Raw genomic sequence first — 16,031 nt, 5'->3', positions numbered from 1 at the left:
GGAAGGGTTTGGAGAGGGCAATTTTGATCCCTGAAGATACATTTTGCCCTAACACTTGATAATGATAATAAATGAATATGTTACTGGCTTATGTATTTACTAGACTATACTTTTTATCATTATCTTAGAGTGTCCTTTTTCTACTTATTAAAAAACGTTTGCTGTGAAATAATATGCCGTATGACACTGACAATAACCTCATACCTCTCGTGTTTACCACGCCCCTCGATTACATCATTTTCTCTTGTGATTCATTTAATCCCACGATGTTTTATGCAGCTACATGTTGTATAGGCCTGTAGCCTAGGAGCAATAGGCTATGCCATATATACGGCCTAGGTGAGCTGTAGGCTATACCATCTACATTTGTGTAAGTGCACTCTATGATGTTTGCACAACAAAATCACCTAATGACATATTTCTCAAAATGTATCCCCGTTGTTAGGTGGGGAATAACCATATTTTATTAAATTATTTAAAAGAGCTTAAATAATATGTTTCCTGGTTGTTTAGTCTTATTCAACATAGTGATGATCTACTGCCATTCTTTCCTTCAGTAGGTGCCGGCAAATAAAACATCTTTCTTGTACAGCCTAAAAAACCCACATGTTTTTGTGAAAAAAAAAATACAGTTATTGTGCCCTGGATTCACTACCTAGAACATGGTATCTCTACAGGGGAAAAGTATTTCCCAACAATCCAAATAAATAGTTTTTATTTTATTGATTTGAGTGAGAGGTGAAAGGAGAGAGAGAGAGGGAGAGAGAGAGAGAGAAACAGGAACATTGATCTATTCTTGTATGTGCCCTGACCAGGGATCGAACGGCAACCTCTAAGCTTTAGAATGATACTTTCACCAACCAAGCTATCTGGTCAGGGGAAAAAAAAAAAGATATTTTCAATTTTATACTATAATTTCTTTATTGCACGTGATTAAAAATTTTGTCTTTTCCTTTCAAGCTTAAGAATACAATAAATCTATGACTAATGGAATTTCATATTAAAAAATATGGGTGGGTGCCTTTCTTTGCATTAAAAAGTTATTTATAAAATTAAATTTAACACAGTGACATTAATCAAAAGAGCACATAGGTTTCAGGTAAACATTTCTATAACATTTGAACTATTGATTATGTTGTATACCCATCACCCAAAGTCAAATCATTTTCCGTCACTGTATATTTGTCCCTCTTTACATCTTGCCTCCCCATCCCTACCCCATGTCACCCTCCTCCTGGTAACCACTTCACTTTTTTTTTTATTTTTTTATTTTTCCAAAGTTAGAAGCGGGAGGCAGTTAGACAGACTTCCACATGCGCCCGACCAGGATCCATCGGGCATGCCCACCAGGGGGCGATGCTCTGCCCATCTGGGATGTTGCTTTGCTGCAATTGGAGCCATTCTAGCACCTGAGGAGGAGTCCATGGAGCCATCCTCAGCGCCCAGGCCAACCTTGCTCCAGTGGAGCCTTGGCTGCGGGAGGGGAAGAGAGAGATAAAGAGGAAGGAGAGGGGGTAGGGTGGAGAAGCAGATGGGCGCGCCCTAACTGGGAATCAAACCCGGGACTTCCACACCCTGGGCTGACGCTCTCCGCTTCACTTTTATCTTTGTTCATGAGTCTCAGTTTTATATCCCACCTATGTGTGAAATCATACAGTTCTTAGCTTTTTAAATTTACTTATTTCACTCAGTATAATGTTCTCAAGGTTCATCTATGTTGTCATAAATGGCAATACGTCATCATTTCTTATGGCTGAGTAGTATTCCATTGTATATATGTACCACATCTTTATCCAACCCTCTATCGAGGGACACTTTGGTTGTTTCCATGTCTTGGCCACTGTGAATAATGTTACAATGAACATGAGAGCACATGTGTCTTTATGTAAAAATGTTTTTATGTTTTTGGGGTAGATATCCAGTAAAGGGATTGCTGAGTCATATGGTAAATTCTATTCTTAATTTTTTAGGAACCACCATACTTTCTTCCATAATGGTTATACTAATTCTCATTCCCACCAGCAGTGGATGAGGGTTCCTTTTTCTCCACAGCCTCTTTAACATTTGTTATTACCTGTCTTGTTGATAATAACCAATCTAATTGGTGTGAGGTGGTATCTCATTGTAGTTTTGATTTGCATTTCTTGAATAGCTAATGAAGATGAGCATCTCTTCATATATCTGTTGGCCATTTGTATGTCCTGTTGGGAGAAGTGTCTGTTCAGATCTTCTCTCCATTTTAAAATTGGATTGTTTGTTTGTTTGTTGCTGAACTTTGTGAGTTCTTTATATATTTTGGATATTAACCCTTTATTGGAGCTGTTGTTTGAAAATATAATCTCCCATTTAGTTGACTGCTTTCTTTGCATTTTAATTAACATTATTCGTGAGTATGATACCATAACTGTCCAGAGACACTTAACCAGCCTTGGACAGCAGTGCTCCCAGAGACATGGTGAGCAGGGGAAAAAATCCAAATCAGAATAAGTGTCTCTTCTAGTGAGGGGTCAAATCACTGTTACTTTATGATGTGATCATTTTGCCTCTAGGTGTGTCTGTCTGTCCCTAAGTTAAAGGGCTAAATATTAGCTACTGTTGCTGCCAAATTAGACATCAGTAATAGCAACAAGAATGTCAACCTAGGTAAGGAGAAGTCTTGTCATTAAGTCCATTTTATTTATGAATCCATTGAACAAACCAGGGTCACTAGGGAATGAGACTAACACCCACAGAACTGGTTATTTTGTCTACCAGATTATGGAGTGTCTCCTCCAGTTTGAGGATTCAAAAAGTGAATAAATACTAGCATAGTCTGAACCATTTCAAGGTCTTAAATTCATCTACATACTTTTTTTTTTTTTTTTAGTGAGAGAGTCAGAGAGAGGAACAGATAGGGACAGACAGGAAGGGAGAGAGATGAGAAACATCAATTCTTCGTTGCAGTAATTTAGTTGTTCATTGATTACTTTCTCACATGTGCCTTGACTGGGGGGTTAGAGCCAAGCCAGTGACCTCTTGCTCAAGCCAGTGACCTTGGGCTCAAGCCTGCAACCTTGGACTTCAAGCCAGCGACCTTAGGGTTCTAGCTAGCGACCTTTGGGCTTAAGCCAGCAACCATGAGGTCATGTCTATGATGTCATGCTCAAGCTGGTGAGCCACACTCAAACCAGCGACCTTGGGGTTTTGAACCTGGGTCCTTTGCATCCCAGGCCAATGCTCTATCCACTGCGCCACTGCCTGGTCAGGCTCATCTACATACCTTTTTTCAAATCTTCCTTGTCATCAATTTTCTTATCTCGCTTACTCCAGTCCCTGACCAAACAGCTTAACAATTTGCCACTTTTTATTTATCACCATAAGACCTTACCTCAGGACATATCTCTAATAGGGAAGGTGGACAACAAGCTGTGATACTTGAAGTGCTACCCACTAGAAGAATTTCCCTTCTCTACAGTCTTTCAGGGACACCCTGAACATAATATAGTAATACAATAGAACATTGTACTAAGTATTCCATGACAAGGCTAAAAGCTGTTTCTCTTGGCTCACTTGATCATAGCAAACTCTCTGTGAAGTCGTAGATATAGCTGAGGGATGAATGATATTTTAGTAGAAGTAGCCATATTGTAAATGCAAGCAGCCAGCTCATGGAACTAACTTGTATATTAAGATGTGAGCCTGGTCTTATAAGTACCACTTTTACCTGATGGATGGTGTGTTCTCTATTTTATGGTTTGGGACAAGTTTGGGTTGCATAGTCACTGAGTATTTCATTGTTAAGTGTTTTTATACTTTCCTAGAGTCCAGAAGCAGGCCAGGTGCTAGTTCTCAAAAGAAGACGCACTTGCTAAAGAGGGCCTGCTTTCTGTATGGTACTCTAGTTATTAGGGAAGACTCAGCTTCACCTGGCAGTACCAAATGATTGTCCTTGTTGCGCTAATGTTCTTATGTTTCTATCAAACCAGAGTATCTCAAACCAAAGGCTACTGCCCCCGTCTTTACTTTACTCTAATTAGTCAAATTAGAGATTATTTCATGCTTAATTCCCCTCACACACACCAATCTGCTCCACTGATTTAAAAAACACACTAACTAAAAAAAAAACAAAAACCCAAACATAGAAAAGATGGAGTGTTAGAGAACCCTTTGGGAAGTTTTCCTGTATTGGGCCCTGGATCCTATAAAAATGCCATATAACTATTTCACCCTTCTCGTGGGAAGCGTATGGGATTAACAGACTGTGACAATGGTCTTTTATTTTTCCATAATATTTTAACATCTATCTTTTGAAAGGGTTTCAAGACCAAAGAAATTAACTTAAGAAAAGTAATATATATTATACAATTTTTATTTGATTTAACATTTGATCTTTCTCTTTTGAGTTCAATGGCTTCACCTGGGGAGACACGAGTGAGGGTATTCATACCTTTTTATTATGAAAGACGCTGAAGATACTTAAAGTAGAGAAAGTGCTATAATAAGCCTCCATGTAGCCATTTCCTAGCTTCAACAATCACTAACATTCTGTTGTTCTTATTTATACTCTATCCTCCCACCACTACTTTTTTCTTTTGCTGTAATACTTTAAAACATTCCAAGACATATTATTCACTTGTAAATTCTTTAGCAAAAACCTCTAACACATATAGACTAATATTATAGTCATAACATAACCACAATTTCATTATCATATTCAGAAAAAATGATAATAAACCTTAATATTACCTTAAAATTTTCCCCCATTGATTTGAGAGAGAGAGAGAGAGAGAGAGAGAGAGAGAGAGAAGAATCAATTCCTTGTTTCAATTAGTTGTTCCATTTAGTTGTGTACTCTTTGACTGCTTCTCATACATGTCCTAACCAGGGCCAGGTTGACACCTTATCCACTGAGCCACCCAGCCTAGGGCCTTAATGTTATTTAATAATCAGTTTAGGTTCAGTTTTTACCAATTGTTTCAAAATGTTTTTTCATAGTGGGCTTATTTAAATCAGGATCTAAATAAGATCTATATATTGCATTTGGTTGGTAGGTTTCTTAAGTCTGTCTGGTTTCAAAGTTAAATAGAGTCTTTTCTGTTGAAGTAATATATATTTTCTCTAGTTCCTCAAACAGGCATCAGGTTTCTGAATAGAAGAAAAAGGACTGGTCTAAGAAAACTAATAAATTGAGTAAATTAACTTGAATAGATTAACAGTGTACATTTAGAACAGAATTGTATGTAGTGTTTAGATAGAAATGTGTGGACCAAAGGCAAAATTCTGCCAAGATGAAGGTAAGCTTGTTTTTTTAATTTACGCAGCATACCGTTTTCTTCCCTTCCAGCTTCACTTAGCGTTCATCTCAATATAAAGTGCATTGCCAAGCTGGAATACAAGCTTCCTGTGGCAGTAATATAATGTTACAATAATTAAATATATAGAAACATAGAAAAATGTGGAAGATATATAGAAATAATTAGGATATAATATTAAAAGCAATTAAGGAAATTAGAGTTATGCCATCTAGATAGGAATTAATATAGTGTGTACAGATGTGATAGGCAGACTCTGCCTTCCGTGCAGGGTCCAGTTAGTGTGTGTGTGAAGTTATATATAGGTAAGAAGTGGCTTGATGTGATAACTCTGTAGGTTAACATAAACTAGAAGCTTCCTTAGGAAGGCCTTAAAAGTGGCTTGATGTGACATTTTAGTAGATCAACATCAAAAGGGTTCTCTGCGAGGAACTCCCAAAAAAGGCGGTTTGAGGTGATAATTCTGTAGATTGACACCTGTTAGAAGGTGTAGGCCAGAAAAGGTACTAAAGCTGAGGGCCCGCTGCTGCTGCGGTAGTTGCCCAGACTCCAACGTTGAACATGGACTGTCTCCACGCTGCTCTGACCAAGGACAGCCACGAGGAGCACGCGGACTGGGCCCCCCTTAAACTGTACCCAGGCATGCCAAAAGGATTTGTGAGTAATAAACTGCCTTTGTGATTCTTGCAACTAACTTGTGTGTCAGTCGTGTCTTTCCTCCAGTGGCAGTCGGTCTCGGCACTGATAAGTAGAATCCTCATAGCCGCCTCAAGAGTGGTCTCGGAGAGGCTGCCAGCCCCGCTGTTAAGCAAGAGTGCCCCACTGTGTGGGGAAGTCGAATCAGGGACCCTGACCGACATAGAGCTTGGGCTCTACTAGGACACTTCCTAATTAAAAAAAAAAAGATGGTATAGAAAGTTCCCTTTGTTTCAGAGTCTTCCTTATAACTATTAATAGTATTTTCCCCCTTTTTTTTTAAAGAGGGGAGGAGGGAGAGAGATGAGAAGCATCAATTCGTAGTTGCGGCATTTTAGTTGTTCATTGATTGCTACTTATATTTTTCTTGACCGTGCCTTGACAGGGGAGGAGGGGAAGCCTTGTTATTTTATCACTATTTGCATTATAAAAAGTCCTACTTTTTCTTCTTCTTTTTTTTAATTTTTTATTTTATTTTATTTATTTATTTATTTTTTACTTTTTCTTCTTAATGCTCTTGGTCAGAATTCTTCCTCAACAGATATCAACATCACAATCCTGCTCTCCTTGTGTGTGACATTTTGCCTGGTATATATTTGTTCATCCTTTTATTTTATTTTACATTATTATTATTATTATTATTATTATTTAAGGGGGGACAGACAGGGACAGACAGGAAGGAAGAGAGATGAGAAGCATCAACTTATAGTTGTAGCACCTTAGTTGCTTATTGATTATTTTCTCATATGTGCCTTGATGGGGCGGGGGTGGGGGCTCCAGCCAAGCCAGTGAGCCCTTGCTCAAGCCAGCGACCTTGGGCTTCAAGGCACAGTACTTTCTGTCCATTTCCATGCGAAGCTATGGGGAAATTCGAAACAACCCCTCATCTCACCTCCAACTTACTCTGGGCTTTTGCTCTAAAACAATGTATGTATGCTCTTTCTTAGAAACAGAAAACAAAAATGTAACTTAAGTAAACCCCTTGCTCAAGAGTTCCACCCTCCAACTTATTCAGAATCCATCTTGCTTTTATTTTATTTTAAATGCTTAACTTTTATTTATTTTTTATTAATTTAGTTTTTCTTTTTTTTCCAAGTGAGAGGAGGGGAGACAGTGAGATTCCCACATACGCCTCTACCAGGATCCACCAACAAACCTCGCCACCCCCCTTCCCCCCCCCCCCCGCCCCAGACTGGGCTGATGCGCTGACCATCTGGGGCAATGCTCACAACCAAGCTATTTTTAGCACCTGAGGTGGAGGCACCACTGAGCCATCCTCAGCAACCTGGCTGATGTGATTGAGCCAATTGAGCCATGGCTGTGAGTAGGGAAGAGAGATAAAGAGAGAGTGAAGGGAGAGGGGGAAGGGGGAAGAAGCAGATGGTTGCTTCTCCTATGTGCTCTGACTGGGAATCAAACCCAGGACTTCTACATGCTGGGCCAACACTCCACCACTGAGCCAACCGGCCAGGGCAGGAGTTTTTTTGTTTGTTTTTTAAGGTAAACCTAGCCCTCATTATCCAGAACAAGGTAAGAATTGTGATAGACTATCAAAATATACCTATAATTTGTGAGAATGTGGCAAATAGTAAAAGATGTTAAAACCCCATCGGCACCCTCAGAGGCTTAGCTGTGTATCAGGCACTCCTGTCATCGGTCCCCGTTACCTCATGGTAAAAATTAGCTCAGGGTCTCAGGATTGTTCTGATAATTTAAAAATCTTTCCTTCAAGCAGAGGACAGAGCAGTAGAAGTAGTATCTGAATAGTGGATAGCCATGGCTTTGATAGGGAGAAAGAAAATTAAGACCCTTTTGAAAAGTTTTTGTCTTAGGGTAAGATTTCAATTTCCATCCTATTGTGTAATATAAAATCAAAGTAATCTTGTTTATAAAAGGGGCATTTTCCTCTATATTTTGGCAAACTCTGAATAGTGTCTGCTTTCTGTTGTTACTCCCATTTTCAAATTCTATTTCTTTTTTTTCTCATATGTGCCTTGATGGGGCGGGGGTGGGGGCTCCAGCCAAGCCAGTGAGCCCTTGCTCAAGCCAGCGACCTTGGGCTTCAAGGCACAGTACTTTCTGTCCATTTCCATGCGAAGCTATGAGGAAATTCGAAACAACCCCTCATCTCACCTCCAACTTACTCTGGGCTTTTGCTCTAAAACAATGTATGTATGCTCTTTCTTAGAAACAGAAAACAAAAATGTAACTTAAGTAAACCCCTTGCTCAAGAGTTTACACAAAACAATTTTGAGGAATAGCAATGGTCCTGCCTTGTTCCTAACTTTAATGACAGTGCATTTAATAGTTAGCCATTTATTATGTTTGCTCTTAGTGTCTCAGAAGAAGAAAACAAACCACTTCTTTTTTTAAAGATTTTATTTATTGATTACAGAGTGAAGGGAGAGGAGGAGGAATGAGAAGTATCAATTCATAGATGTTTCAGTTTAGTTGTTCATTGCTTGCTTGTTGCTTCTCCTATGTGCCTTGACCAGAGAAGCCTAGGGATTCAAACCGGCAATCTCAGCGTTTCAGGTTGACATTCTATCCACTGAGCCATCAAGGCCAGGCTCAACTCTTTATCATAGTTAGGAAATGTCCTCTGTCTCTTGGTTTACTTACAAGTTTCTACCAAAAATAGTTCTTGAATTTTTTTTTAGCTACTACATAATATAATTTTATAGTTTTCAATTTGACTTTATGAATGTGATGGATTTCCTAATTTTTAACTGTCCCTTAAGGGCCCAAAATGAATTCTGTTTTTAGATTTACTCTTAGGTGGTTAATAGTTTTTGTTGCGATTGTGAATGGAGTCTTATTTTCTATTACGTTTTCTAATTGGTTATTGCTGGTATATAGGGAAGCTATTGATTTTTGCATGTTGATCTTATATGTGGTTAGCTTGCTGAATTCTCTTATTAGTTCTAATAGTTTGTCAATTGATTTTCTTATGCTTTTCTGTGTAAGCAATAGTGTCATCTACAAATAACCCCAATTTGCCTCTTCTATTCTCATGTTTGTACCTCTTCTTTCTTTCCTTCGCACTTTGAATTAGACCATTTGGTACCATTTTGAATAGCAGTGATGTTAAAGGTCATTCTTGTCTTGTTTCTGACTTCGATTGGAATGTATCTATTGTTTCACCATTAAGTATGATAGTTGCAGTAGGTTTTTATCATTATTTTATTAAAAACAAATTATGTCAAGTTAAGGCTGTTCTTTTTCTACTTTGCTAGAGGACTTTTACTTTTATATCAATAATGGTTATTGAATTTAAGATATTTTTATTTTCAATGTAGTAATGTAATAACTTAAATTGATATATATTCTAATGTTGAACCATCTTAGCAATGCTGGAATGACTCCTCTGTGGGTTCTTTTAATACACTGTTGAATTTAATTTGTTAACATTCTATTTAGGGTTTTTGCTTTGTTGTTCATACTTAGAATCATGTATATTAATTTTTTCTCTTACAGGTCTTGTATGGCTTTGGTTTCAGGATTTGCTAGTCAGTAAAATGTGTTGGGTTGCTTTCTATCTTTTTTTTATTTTATGAATGACAACTTTATTTTTTTGTACTGAAAGGCTAATGAAAAGGATTACTAATCCTATTAAAGAAAATACAACATTTGAATTGAAAAGAATGGTAACTATACTTACTCATTAAATACTATTAAGTTTTTTATTTTTATTTATTTTATTTATTTATTTATTTTTTTACAGGGACAGAGAGAGTCAGAGAGAGGGATAGATAGGGACTGACAGACAGGAATGGAGAGAGATAAGAAGCATCAATTATCAGTTTTTTGTTGCAACACCTTAGTTGTTCGTTGATTGCTTTCTAATATGTGCCTTGATCGGGGGCCTTCAGCAGACCGAGTAACTCCTTCCTGAAGCCAACGACCTTGGGTCCAAGCTGGTGAGCTTTTTGTTCAAGCCAGATGAGCCCGCGCTCAAGCTGGCGACCTCGAAGTCTCGAACCTGGGTCCTTCCGTATCCCAGTTTGACGCTCTATCCACTGCACCACCGCCTGGTCAGGCAATACTATTAAATTTTTTTAAACAATTTGAAAACTTTGAGCATACACGTTTAATTTCAGAACAATGGATTTAAGACCCAGTATACATGTTACTTATATTAAGGCTAGGTTTCAAATGATCTTAGTTGTCATCATATTATCATCTCTGTTTTCTTCTAATGCATGTGATGGTTCATTGGAAGTATTTTGTGATGATATCATGTTAGTGATAATAAGAATGTTTTTGGACTCCATTAATGATTAATTAACCAGAACATTCTGAACTGCTGATGTTGCAGGAATTGATGTTTTTATAGCTGCGTAATGAAGTGGGATCTGTATTGTAGACCTTTCCCTGTGAGGGACATTGGAATCCTTATTTTAGTTGAATCAGACGTGGCTTACGGTGTTGGTATGCCTAGAGTGATCTTGGTTTGCAACTGAGCCAACACTTAACTATGGAACTGTTATTCTCCTGCAGAAGTATATGCCTTTTTTTGTAAAGACTTAAGTCTATAGTTTGAATCAGTCAAGCAATATCTATCAAGTGGCAATCTAGGGCATGAATATGGCTTGATCAATGAATGGCAAAGGAGGTTGATTTACTTGCCTTACAAGATAAAAATATTAAAAATGTTTTATTTACTGATTTTAGAGAGAGGAGGGAGAGAGAAAAGGGGGAGGAATGGGAAGCATTACTTTGTAGTAGTTGCTTCCCGTGTGTGCTTTGATCGGGCAAACCCAAGGTTTCAAACTGGCGACCTCAGCATTCCAGGTCGATGCTTTAGCCACTGTGCCACCACAAGTCAGGCACAAAATCAAATTAAAAAACCTCTTGGAGAAGCCTGACCAGGTGGTAGTGCAGGGATAGAGTATCAGCCTGGGACACTGAGGACCCAGGTTCAAAACCCCAAAGTTGCTGGCTTGAGTGCGGATTCATCTGGCTTGAGCGTCGGGTCACCAGCTTGAGCACAGGATCATAGACATAACCCCATGGTCACTAGCTTGAGCCCAAAGGTCAATGGCTTAAAGCTCAAGGTCACTGGCTTGAGCAAGGGGTCATTGGCTCAGCTGGAGCCACTCAGTCAAAGCACATATGAGAAGCAATCAATGAACAACTAAAGAGCCGCAACTAGAAGTTGATGCTTTTCATCTCTCTCCCTTCCAGTCTGTTCCTATCTCTCTCTCTCTCTCTCTCTCTCTCTCTCTCTCTCTCTCTCTCTCTCTTCCTCTTTCTGGCTAAAAAAAAAAAAGGAGGATAAGAGGTTAAAAGCTGGTCAACGCAACACTGGATTGCCAATTAGTACATCACTTGCACTAACAGTAGCTTTCTTAGCAGGTCTTAAATAAATGTTTGCATCGTTTAAAACTGTGTCACAGCCTGACCTGTGGTGGTGCAGTGGATAAAGCATCGACCTGGAAATGCTGAGGTCGCCGGTTCGAAACCCTGGGCCTGCCTGGTCAAGGCACATATGGGAGTTGATGCTTCCAGCTCCTCCCCCCTTCTCTCTCTCTGTCTCTCTCTCTCCTCTCTAAAAATGAATAAATAAAATAAAAAAACAAACAAACAACTGTGTCACAAATTGGAAGGCAGACTCCAACATCTGATTTATAACTCTTGCTCATAGTCTGTAGCCCCCATATCCTTCAGGATTTGTTTTTTTCTTTTCTTTCTTTTTTTCTTCAGAGACAGAGAGAGAGTCAGAGAGAGGCATAGATAGGGACAGACAGACAGGAATGAAGAGAGATGAGAAGCATCAATCATCAGTTTTTTGATGCAACACCTTAGTTCAGGGGTAGTCAACCTTTTTATACCTACCGCCCACTTTTGTATCTCTGTTAGTAGTAAAATTTTCTAACCGCCCACTGGTTCCACAGTAATGGTGATTTATAAAGTAGGGAAGTAACTTTACTTTATAAAATTTATAAAGCAGAGTTACAGAAAGGTAAAGCATATAATAATTACTTACCAAGTACTTTGTGTAGGATTTTCGCTAAGTTTGGCAGAATAAATCTTTATAAAATAACTTACTATAGTTAAATCTATCTTTTTATTTATACTTTGGTTGCTCTGCTACTGCCCACCATGAAAGCTGGAACGCCCACTAGTGGGCAGTAGGGACCAGGTTGACTATCACTGCCTTAGCTGTTCATTGATTGCTTTCTCATATGTGCCTTGACCATGGGCTTTCTGCAGACTGAGTAACCCTTTGCTCAAGCCAGTGACCTTGGATCCAAGCTGGTGAGCTTTTGCTCAAACCAGATGAGCCCACGCTCAAGCTGGCGACCTCGGGGTCTCGAATCTGGGTCCTCTGCATCCCAGTCCGATGCTCTATCCACTGCACCACCGCCTGGTCAGGCTCCTTCAGGATTTGTGTTGTCATCTGTGCATCTCTCACATGCTCTTGGGAGATGCCATCTTGCCAGACTCCATGATATTCAGTGACCAGATTTCTCAAACTATAATATATCACCCACATGAATGTATTTCAGTTTTGGTCATCATGCAAGTTTTGTCGAGCATGGTGTTTCCAGTTGCTGGTGTACCTTGCCTATTTCATCCTCCAGCTCCACGCTGCCATTCACCCTGACCTGTGAGCAGGATGTTCCGGCCTTTTCTTATTTTCTTAAGTATTTTTTATAAGGTGAGAATTACGTATTCTTCAAAGCCGTTTCTCTCTTTAGTAGGCTTTGATATTGTACTATGTTCATAGATTGAATTTAGAAATTTTTCAACTTCTTAGATGCTCTAAGGCAGTGGTGTTCTATTTTTTTTTACACTTGGGGACCTATGAAAATAGGAGAATTATTTCAGGGACCACTAAGGCAGAAATAAAAACCATTATTAGTATTTTGTGCATTATCTTTTAATTATAGTACTATAAAAGGAAAATTCTCTAAAATAACCAGATGAACAGTAAAAAAAACTTCTAAATAGAATACAAATGAATTTTCTAGAGAGTAATATTTAATTCAAGTAAAACCAGTGAAATATCTGCTGTTGCTTTGGCCCTGGCTGGTTGGCTCAGTGGTAGAGTGTCGGCCTGGTGTGCAGGAGTCCCGGGTTCGATTCCTGGCCAGGGCACATAGGAGAAGCGCCCATCTGCTTCTCCACCCCTCCTCCTCTCCTTCCTCTCTGTCTCTCCTTTCCCCTCCCATAGCCAAGGCTCCATTGGAGCAAAGTTGGCCCGGGTGCTGAGGATGGCTCTGTGGCCTCTGTCTCAGGCGCTAGAATGGCTCTGGTCGCAACAGAGCAGCGCCCCGGATGGGCAGAGCATCGCCCCCTGGTGGGCGTGCCAGGTGGGTCCCGGTTGGGCTCATGCAGGAGTCTGTCTGACTGCCTCCCCGTTTCCAACTTCAGAAAAATACAAAAAAAAAAATCTGCTGTTGTTTCTTTGTAAGAATACTTGATAACTGAGGCAGCAGTTTTGCTTCCAACAGATGAAGCATTGCATTGACATCCATTTGGTTTCTCTGTCTGGTTTTAATTAGTGAAAGGGCTAAAAAGTCTTCTCACACAAGTAGGTAGTAGAAAATACAATTAAAATTTTAATAGCTTTGTAACTAAGAGATATATATTCTTCTTCCAGTGCTATCCAAAATTGTGACAATGATTTTATTTTATGTTTGGACACCACATTGACATCAGAAAATAAATCTATCAGTTTTTCTTTTTCACAATGATTAAGGGAGCAGGGGTTGATATTGTTCATGAATGGGTTATTGATCCAGAGGTTACCTTTACAGGAATCCTCATTTTCAGGTTAATAATGGTCAAAGTTTTGAACTAATGCTCTTATGTTGACTAATTTTATTAAACATGAATTTCCAGTTGATGTCTGAAGCAATCAAAAAGTCTTGGATAAGTGGAAACATTTTTATATCTTCTTCCTGCGTGCAACTTTTCCAAAGAACAAGTTTGAATGCATCTGTCTTATTTCTTAATGTAAAAATGTTTGTGTTAAACCCCTGAAAAGAAATATTTAGTTTGTTGAAGAGGCTAAATATGTCCACTATACATGTAAGCTTAGCCACCCATTCTTCATCCAACAAAAGCTCTACTAATGCAATTTCACTTTTGCAGAAACTGTTCACCTTTCTCAGCTTGAAAAGGCGTGAAAGAATCCTTCCTCTTGAGATCCACCTCACTTACATATTGAAAAGGAAATGCTGGTGTTGTGAATCCATGCTTTCACATAGTGTTGTGAATGGTCTGGAATTCAAACCTGGACTGCAAATATTACTAACAATCTTCACTGCATCATTCATCACTGTATTCAATTCAGGGACAAGCTTCTTTGCAACTAAATGTTGCCAGTGAATCATACAGTGCACGGACAACATTTCTGGATGTTCAATGTCCTTTATTTTCACAGCTACCTCTGAGTGATGTCCAAACATGCTCACTGCATTGTCCATACACACTCCTAAACACTTTCCCCAGTCTAAGCCTTCTGTATGAAAGTATTCATTAAGAGCATTAAATATCTCTGAACTACCCTGACTAGGTAGATCAAGACTACAGAGTAGTTCTTCCCTAAAGTCCTTCTTGTCAATGTAGCTCACGAGGCAAATTAGAATAGCATGGTTATGCATGTCAGGTGGTCAAGTGCATGGCAAAACATTTTGCTTTATCCACTCTACAATTTGCTCTTCAGTATTGTTGGCCATATCAATAATTCTTCTCTGAATAGTATTTTCAGAAAGCAGTCTAGCCTCAAATATTTGTGTGGCATGAGGACCCAAAATTTCCCCAGTGACTTCAAAGATGCAAGGCTTTACTAATTCTTTATCAACAGTAAATGTTTGTTATTTTTTAAAAATTTATTTAGATTTTATTTATTCATTTTTAGAGAGAGAGGAGAGAGAGAGAGAGAGAAGGAGAGAGAGAGAGGGAGAGAGAGAGAGAGAGAGAGAAAGAGAAGAGGGGAGGAGCAGGAAGAATCAACTCCCTTATGTACCTTGACCGGGCTAGCACGGGGTTTTGAACCAGCGAACTCAGCATTCCAGGTCAACGCTTTATCCACTGCGCCACCATAGGTCAGGCTATTTTTATATTCAATGGTCAGCTAAATAAGATGCTCAAAACAGTGACTTGTCACTAGTCATAATTTTCTTCATTTGAATTTTCTGACTTTTCATTTGGTTGTGTAATCTTTGATTTTTCAATTTTTTTATTCTTTAAATTTATTTATTTATTTTTCCAAGTGAGAGGAAGGGAGATAGAGAGACAGACTCATGAATGTGACCCAGCTGGGATCCATCCAGCAATCCTCATCTGGGGTTGATGTTCTGCCCATCTGGGTCCATGCTCGCAACTGAGCTATTTTTAGCACCTGAGGCAGAGGCTCTATGGAACCATCCTCAGCTTTCAGGACCGATGCACTCAAACCAATTGAGCAATGGCTGTGGGAAAGAAAGAGAGAGAAAGAGAGAGTAGAGAGAGAGAAGGGGAGGGGAAGGGGTGGAGAAGCAGATGGTTCTTCTGTCACTTCTTCTAAATGCCCTGACAGGGAATCGAACCTGCTGGGACTACACTCTACCACTAAGCCAACTGGCCAGGCCCTGATTGTGTAATCTTTTTTTTAAAAATCCAGTGGCTTCTCAATAAGATTGCTGTGATTTGAATGCGAATGAAAGTTTCTTTGCCATCACTGGACAGAATTTCTGAACATACTACACAGAAGGGCCATGGCGATAATTCACTACCACATGCTGTAGTGAAATCAAGTTTTAAATACTCTTTATCATACTACCTAACAAAGTTTCTTTTTCTTCTTCAGCTCCTGTTGCACCTTCCAAATTGTCAACACATTTCTTTTTCACTGTTTCTTTTAAACTTGAAGCTCTGGTACTGGGTTTACTTTTGATGTCATCACTACTTTTCTGTTGACTATTGTTTTTGCTTTTGAAGAAGGTTAAATATTTTGTTGTTTCTTTCTTTCCATCTTCTAGGGTTTAAAATTTACAGCATAATGACACTGAACACATAATAATTTATTTGCGAACAATATGGACATGATGT

At 39.0% G+C, this 16,031-nt stretch overlaps 1 pseudogene; it reads right to left on the bottom strand.

The window, feature by feature from the left end:
- Positions 1–10,138: 10,138 nt before the first annotated feature.
- Positions 10,139–12,440, bottom strand: LOC136330041 (transcription initiation factor TFIID subunit 9-like; annotated as a pseudogene).
- Positions 12,441–16,031: the final 3,591 nt, after the last annotated feature.

Source organism: Saccopteryx bilineata, chromosome 3 (genome assembly GCF_036850765.1).
Source record: "Saccopteryx bilineata isolate mSacBil1 chromosome 3, mSacBil1_pri_phased_curated, whole genome shotgun sequence".
Lineage (NCBI taxonomy): Eukaryota > Metazoa > Chordata > Mammalia > Chiroptera > Emballonuridae > Saccopteryx > Saccopteryx bilineata.
Note: the sequence above shows the minus strand (reverse complement) of the source record. Positions and strands in the feature narration are given on the sequence as shown.